Source organism: Elephantulus edwardii, unplaced genomic scaffold (genome assembly GCF_000299155.1).
Source record: "Elephantulus edwardii isolate Elephantulus edwardi_28Jun2011 unplaced genomic scaffold, EleEdw1.0 scaffold00018, whole genome shotgun sequence".
In the NCBI taxonomy this organism is placed as follows: Eukaryota; Metazoa; Chordata; class Mammalia; order Macroscelidea; family Macroscelididae; genus Elephantulus; species Elephantulus edwardii.
This window is the reverse complement of record NW_006399768.1, coordinates 10,886,773-10,895,223: the sequence shown is the minus strand read 5'-3', so window position 1 is coordinate 10,895,223 and position 8,451 is coordinate 10,886,773.

Genomic DNA, 8,451 nt, shown 5'->3' with positions numbered 1-8,451 from the left:
GGTGGATTGATTCAGTGACTGGGATAATTGGGATGGGAGTGTCAGAGACAGTGCGATTGGCACAGGACAGAGCGGAGTTTAGGGCTGTTGTACATAGGATCGCTATGAGTCGCAGGCGACTCGACGGCACATAACAACAACAACAACAATGACATATCGGATAAGGGACTTATATCTAAAATTTATTGAATACTCCAGCACCTCAACAAGAAAAAATTAAACAACCCAATCACAAAATGAGCAAAGGATATGCATAGACACTTCACCAAAGAAAACATTCAGACTGCAAACACATGAAGAAATGTTCAAAATCTTTAGCCATAAAAGAGATGCAAATCAAAAGAACTATGAGATATCATCTCACTCAAGCAATAGCAGCAAAGTTCAACAGTTCAATTGATGTTATTCAAACAATAAATACTGACGAATGTGTAAAAGGATTGGAACTCTTATTCACTACTGGTGGAAATGCAAATGGATACAACCACATTGGAAAGGCTACAGCTTTCTCAAAAAAAATTGGAAATAGAAATATCATTTGATCCAGCAAGTCCATTACTGTGAATATACCAAATGGAAACTAGACCCTTGACTCAAACAGTTGTATGCACATCCATGTTCATTCCTGTGTTATTTATAACAACAAAGAGTTGGAAGAAATCCAAGTGCCCGTTAAAAAATGATGAATATAAAAACATTCATATAATGGGATATTACCCAACTTTGAAAAACAATGAACTTGTAAAACATTACACAACATGGGGAGCCTGGAGGACATAATACTTAGTGAAATATCTCAGTCACAAAAGGACAAACACTGCATAACACTGCTGCTATAACATAAGACAGGTATGGGGGGTGGAGATTTGGAGAGAGAATGTGAAAATTGTAGATAGATTATGAACACTGCATTAGATCAGAGGAGAACGGAAACTGTCTGAAAGGGTTATATGATTAGGCATACATGATAACAATCTAGAACAAGGGATGTGTTAAGGAGAGGGCTGGGGAAGACGAAAGGAGTGGGAGGGAACAGAATGTGCAACAGTGAAAAAAATGAAAATAAAACATTTCTTACGTTAAAAAAAAAAAGGGAATAGTTGTACAAAAAATAAAAGTAGCATGTTTGGAGTCCACCCCACCCAAACCTTAACTTTTCTTCCTCAGTCTCTCTTCAAATGTTTTAATCATTGAAATCGAGAGTTAAGCCTGATCCTTTATTTCATGTATCTCCATGTTTTTTAATTTAGGAAGAGAGGAGTTTAGGAAATGTAAGATAAGGTGCAATTTATCAAAAATACTAACCTCAGTCACTTTTAAAATGAGAAATTCCTCACAAAGCTAGAGTAGAATAAAATGATGTAATATCTTTTAAGCCAGAAGATTTGATATCTTGGAGACTTACGTTTTAATGTATTCAGCAACATTCTATTATCTCCTGCTTGAAGCTCAGCTCTGTAGATGTCACCATTATTCTTTTCATTAAAATCTATCACTAAGACCTTGAAAAGAAGCACCCTTGCTAGGCCTTGAAATTCACACGTTAAATGTGTTCAATGACCCAAAGAAAATGTTCAAGAAAATCTAGAATGAAATTTTTAAAAATATTTTCCAATTAATGACACTTGAAACAATTTGTACCTTTCAGTACCTTGTGTATGAATTTTTAATGTTAAACAAGTCCTGAAGTAATTTATTGACTGCTGTTGTTGTGTACCATAAAGTCAGGACCAATCCATAGGTGATCCTCCCGCAATTTCAGAAGCAGTTAATTGGACAGGAGGAGATTGGCCACCCGCCTTCGGCGGAGCAGCTGGTGGCCTCGAACAACATGACTTTGGTACTGTAGTACAGCTTCTGGCCATTAGGCCATCAATGCTAAACATATATAATAATGTGATATGGTGCCTGATTTTGAGGAAAACTGTGACACACTAACATGGCATTCCTGGAGAATAATCTCAGGTGTTTAAATGCTAAGTGACACAATTTCAGGAAATAAAAGGTCATTCCGAGTGTAAATATAAACTAGAAATCCCCTAAACCTAGCAGGGGAAAAGAGTATTTACTCTAACTCGCAGTGACACTACAGGGAAAAGTATAACTATCTTGTAGGTTTTCCACAGATGTAATGTTTATAGAACAAGAGAGACACATCTTTCTCCTGTGGAGCAGACGGTGAATTCAGACTGCTGAACTTTCAATTAGTAGTTGAACACATAACGGCTGTGTCCAAAGTACTCTTTGAATGTAATGACAAAATCAGAATACAAAATAAGATACTGCTAACCCAAAGGTTGCATTTCTCCGGCAGTTGGAAACCTCCAGCAGTTCTGAGGGAGAAAATTGGGCAGTCTTTCTCATGGGAATTTTAATCTCAAAAAGCTAATGGAGGACCAACTATGAGTTTTGGTCCTTATTCTCTGTCCAGTTCTCTATGCATAACAAGAGATGGAGAAGATCATGGCCTGAATCAGGTGCACCTCAGTCTTCATACTGACATCATTGCTCTTGATCAGTTTGGAGAGGTCCTTAATAGCAGACTTTCCCAATATAGTATGTCTCCTGATAGTCTGATTTCTGGTACCAAGGATATTGAGCAAAAATAAATATTTACAGCTTCAATCCTTTATCTATCATCATGCTGACTATCGGTGGTGAGGACCTTTTTTTTTTTTGCTTTTTTTTCTGTGAGTGGGGGGAAAATAGCTTTATTTCACTTGGAGGGTGGTGTCTGGCTCAGAACTTCTCAAACTACTTGGTGCCTTCAATGCTGGTGATCTTGAGGACGTTGAAGCACATAATCTTACTCAATGGCCAGCACTCTCTAGACATCTCTAAAGCAGAGAGTCAGGTACACAGACATGCTCTTGTGGTATTTCTCTAAGCAATTGTTCTCACAGATGAAGTGGAGGTAGTCTCAGTGGACAAAAATGGTCCTTTGCATCTTTTTCTTGGTCACCACTCCAGACAGAATATGCCATCAAGTGGAGACATTACCAGTGAAATTTTTTAAATCAAAAGATGGCCTCCTTAGGCATCTTAAAGCTCAGATCAATATTGTTGTAATAATGTGGGAGCTTCTCTTTGCTGGTTTCTCCCCAAAAGACCATCTTTGTGTTCTGGAAGACAGTTGGTGGCTTCCGATAGGCACAATCAGTCTAAATGTCTGCTTTCTTCCTGGCTAAGTGGAAAAATGAAAGCCTCACATCTGGGATTCTTTAACTGCTGTTTAGGGGCTTGAGAAGAAATTGACCTTTGTTTTATTGATATTGAAGCGTAATCAATATAGAAGGCTATAATCCTTGGACTTTTGGAGCAGATGCTTCAAGTCCTCCTCAATTTCAGCAAAGGTAATAATGTGGACTGTTGGTGAGTCTTCCTCCGATTCTAATGCTACATATGGTGATATTAATTACATCTAAACATCAAGAAAACAAAGGTCCTTACAATCAATAGTCAACATCATGAGATGGAGAAAGGATTGAAGTTGTTAATGATTTCATCTTGCTTGGATCAATAGTCTACACCTCTAGTACCTATAGATAAGAATAAGGAGACATATCAGGCAAGTCTGCTGTCAGGGACCTCTCCAAAATACTGAAGAACACCAATGTTAGTTTGAAGACTAAGGCACATCTGATTCAGGTCATGGTCTTCTCAATCACTTGTTATGCATCAGAAAACTAGACAATGAACAAGGAGGACAGAGGAAGAAAGAGTTGATCACTTTGAGTTGTGGTACTGGTGAAGAGTACTGTGTATCCCATGGTCTGTCAGGAAAACAAACTGATACATCTTTGAAAAAGTGCAGCCAGAGTATTCCTCTAAATCAAGGATAGTGAAACTTCAACTTCCACACTTTGGAAATGAAGCTAGGGGAGGCTATTCCTTGGAAAGGGATATCATGTTTGGAAAGATATAAGGTCAATGAAAGAGAGGAAGATCTCCTAAGAGATGGACTGACACTGTGATGTTAACAAAGTGTTTTAAGTGTATCAGAAATAATGAGGTTGTCACAAGATAGGGCAGGTTTCAGGGTTGCTGTTCGTAGGATAACTGAGTCATACTTGACTCAATAGCACCTAACAACAACTAAACCCCACTGGAAAGTCAGCTATCTTGGTTTTTCTCACTGAGCTTTGAGATGAGAAATGAGTTATCAGTCCACTGAAAACAATTTGTTTCTTTGTAGATGTTATTCTTTGCATATTATAATATTACAATTGCAGATACTAATCGAACTATTCAACATTCACAAATTTACAACTCTTGAGTAAATCTTGTGATATTTCCATAAAGATGGAATGTTTCCCCGTCTCTCCACAAGAATAGGGATTAATAAAGACATTTTTAAAATCCTGAGAGTTGAAATTCAGTTTATAATTATGTACAATTTTGTTATAGTAATACTATGCACTGAAGTTTCTGCCTTGCTTGAAGAAAAAGCTCTTTGAATTTTTTGGGGGCAGAAAATATAACATGATTCCCTTCATTTAAATTGTTTATTTTTGTTACATTTTTCTTGAATTAATCATTTGAGACATTTGCTTGGGGGAGAAAAATAACTGTCAGTAAACTATGAATATAGCAATGTGCAAAGGAGCATTTAAATTGGAATATTATAAAGCAAACTTCTGAATTTCTATTTGCATTTAAGATTTATGACAGTGTATTTTGCTATTTGTTTCACTATTTGAAATTTGTTGGTAAATAATATCTGTATGTATATAATTAAAACTTCTCATTACCATTATTTTTATGCCATTTTTATTTTGCATAATATTTAGATATACTTCACTTAGTTATTATAATTTTAAATATATAAAGTAATCTCTATATTTAGAATAGAATTTCAAAGTGAGTCAGATGAGCAGAATTCCATACATTTTGTTGATTTTTAGTGGCAGTATTTTGATAAATTATTGTACTTCTAATCAATATAAGCATATACAGTAAATTCAGGTACATTAAAAAAAAAGACATTTAAACAAGGATTTAGCTACTCAGATCCAAATGCCTATCCAAAGCCTAAACTACACAGCAGATTTCTAGTCCTTAATGAAGACAGTGTAAATTATGGTAAATGAAAAAATATTTTATTTATATTGTCTTTAAAGGGTACAAAAATCTATTCTCAAAACGGAAAAATAGAAACGTTAAGAACTGAAACAAAGAAGTTTTTGGTTTTTTGTGGTTTTTTTTTTATCAAAGAGTTTTACAAGGTTAAAATTAAAGTAGTATGCACTACATGTGTTTAAGTATACAGTTTGGTGTGTTTTGATAGATAGATTCACACTCAGGAAATCATCACCAAAATCAATAAAAATAACTTCTCTCTCGCTTCCAAAAGGTCTTTTGTGCTCTTGCTTATTCCTATTGCTTACCTCACCCCACACAACCTAATCCTTTTCTGTTTCAAGACAACTTTTTATGTATTTTTTCACTATACTTTACCTTGCATTTCATATAATTTTATATCAATGAAATTATATAATATTTTGTAAGCATTGTTTCTTTCAACAGAATTCTTCTCTTTACAAACATAATACTGTTTATTTAACTTCAAAAACATTTCCACATTCTAAAACATACCAAAAAAAGGAACAGAACATTTCCAACTGTGTTTAAGTACAGAGATTCTGGAACTTCCATGGATGCAGTATGGTGGTTGGCTAGTAATCCGGAGTTTTCAGCTGGACATATCCATAGTTTGTAAAAAAGGACAAAAGAACTGAGACTAACTCTTGGTAGTCCATGCTTGGCATAATTCTTTTTAAACTTATTCATTTTATAGTATTGTGGTGTTAACCTAAATGTAGGCTTTTCTTTGTAGTCATAATGTTAAGCCCCTTCAATCTCCAGCTACCTTAACTGGAGATGCAAATCTCCATTAACATGATCTTGAAAATTATCAATAGCTGTGGGACTAGGATAAGAGAAAAAGTGTTTCCCACATTGAGTAGCAATGCTTGAGGGGAGGGAGTAAGATTTGAGGAGAACAAGGTTTCAGAAGAGCAAGCCTTGTGGTATACAAGACTTGTGGGAGACTGGAGCAAGACCTTATTGAGAGTGACACACTGGTGATGGTGGTGGAGAAACTGTGGTAAGGTGTTACTAGAAGCCCTGAGATAAAGGCCATTATTAAAGGTTTTTGCTGTTCTTGCCTTTGATGATCGAAGGAAGAGCTGCATGCTGAATTGAAACCAGAGCCTGGACTACATGGAGAAATTGTGCCTGGGGATTGTTGGGCTAAACTTGGACTTATATTGTGAGATATTCTTTGATTTTCCACTCTCCACCTTACTTCCCTAATAAGCCCCATTCTTAGTATGACAACAGTGAGTCAATGATGAATAAATGAACCTCTTGCTGTTGGTATGGCTCTAGAGGCACCACAGGGTATGCTATGGGCTCTTTATCTGTTTTCTACTCTGGAGTGGTTAGGGGCTAAGCCATTCTCACTCTCTCTGGCCCTTTCAGAGATATGCTTATGGCCCTGTGACCCCATATACCATTTTCTACCCTTCAGACAAGTATATATTTTCTGTCATTCATTCATTCAATTTATTTTCATTACAAAAAGAGTCCTACTGGTGTGTTTAACTATGCTAGTGTGGACTCTTAGAAGAGAAGAGCGGCATCAGGATTGGAGATAAACTCATCAATAACCTGCATTATGCAGATGACACAACGTTGCTTGCTGAAAATGAGGAGGACATTAAAGCAATTTTTGGAGAAGGTCAACAAATGCAGTCTTCAGTGTGAATTGCATCTCAGTGTCAGGAAAACAAATATTTTTATCACTGGACCAATAGGCAACATTATGATGGATGGAGAGGAGACTGAAATTGTCAACAGATTCAATTGCTTGGATCCACAATTACCACCCTTAGTGCCAGAAGTCAGGAAATGACACACATTGCACTGGAAAAATCCACAGTTAAGGACCTCTCCAAATTATTGAGTAGTAATAATGTCAGTTTGAGGACTTAGGTGTGTCAGAGTCAGGCCATAGTTTTTCCAATCACTTTCTATGCAGCTGCAGCTGAGAGGTGATCAATGAATAAGGACGACAGAAGAAGAATTGATGCCTTTAAGTTGTGATGTTGGAGAAGAGCACTGAACATCCATGGACAGCCAAGAGAACAAACTGAAATGTCTTGGAGAGGGTGCAGCCAGAGTGCTCTTCGTAGACAATCATAAAGAGACTTCATCACACATACTTTGGGCACGTTGCTAAGAGGGCCTATTCCTTGGAGAGGGGCATGATGTTGGGAAGGGTAGAGGGCCAGAAAAGGAGAGGAAGACCCTCAATCAGATGGATTGACATGGTGACTGCCACAATGGTTCTTGTGTGTCAGAAAATGTAAAGATGGCAAAGGACATAACAGGGTTATTTTGTTCATCAGGTGGTTGCTGTCAGTCGTACTCAACTTGATGACACCTAAAAAGAACAATTGAAGCTCTAACTATTGACATGTAGGTGGACATTAGATTATATCTAGTATTTTATTGTACAACTAAATGTCTTTATATATCCATATAATGTTATTTGTAGAAATATATATTCCTTTTTCTTTGATTAAATATAAGGAGTGCAATGACAAAAATTATATGTGTATAATTACTAACTAAGCTGTTTTATAAATTTCTTGTATTCTTTTATATTCTCACCAAAGTATTTCTTCCACGTCCCCTCCAATAATTCTTACAGTCCATATTCTAAATATAATACACTTAGTTGTCCATTAGTTTTGAGATCTTAATTTGTAAAGGAAATCTCCACATATGCCATTAACTGTCTCTGAAAACCTGCCAAAGGGTCCTCTATTGGTTGGTTCCAACTCTATGGGACACAAAAACAATGACTAACAGATAATCCCAAGGATGGATAAATGTTTTTCTCAATTACTAACCTAAAGATTGATAGTTCAAATGTACCCTGTAATATCACAGAAGAGTATATTTTACTTTGGTTGAGATTACAGTTAAGAAAGTCCACTTGAACAGGTCTATTCTATAATATATAGCATCACTTTTAGTTGGAATTATCTAAATAGTAATTGATTTGGTCTTCTATCTTAACAAGTAAAGATAGTAAACATCACTTGCTGGTCTAGCGGTATGTATCCGAAAATAGGTCTCTTCAATTATCTGACTTAAAGTATGATTGGTATATTTCTTCCCTAAACCCCTAAATTAGCAGAATCAATCAGCAATATCTTTTAAGCTGTAATTTTCTTTGAAAAAGTAGTAACATAAAATTTTTAGTAGATCTACATAGGATAGTGAGGTTTTTCATTCGTTCCTGAATAAGCTTTCCCTAAAGAATATTTTCACTGTCAACCAAGAACACTGTACCCAGCAAAATTATCCATAAAATATGAAGGACAGATCAAGATATTCCCAGAAAAGCAAAACTTAAGAGAGTTTGTAAAAACAAGACCA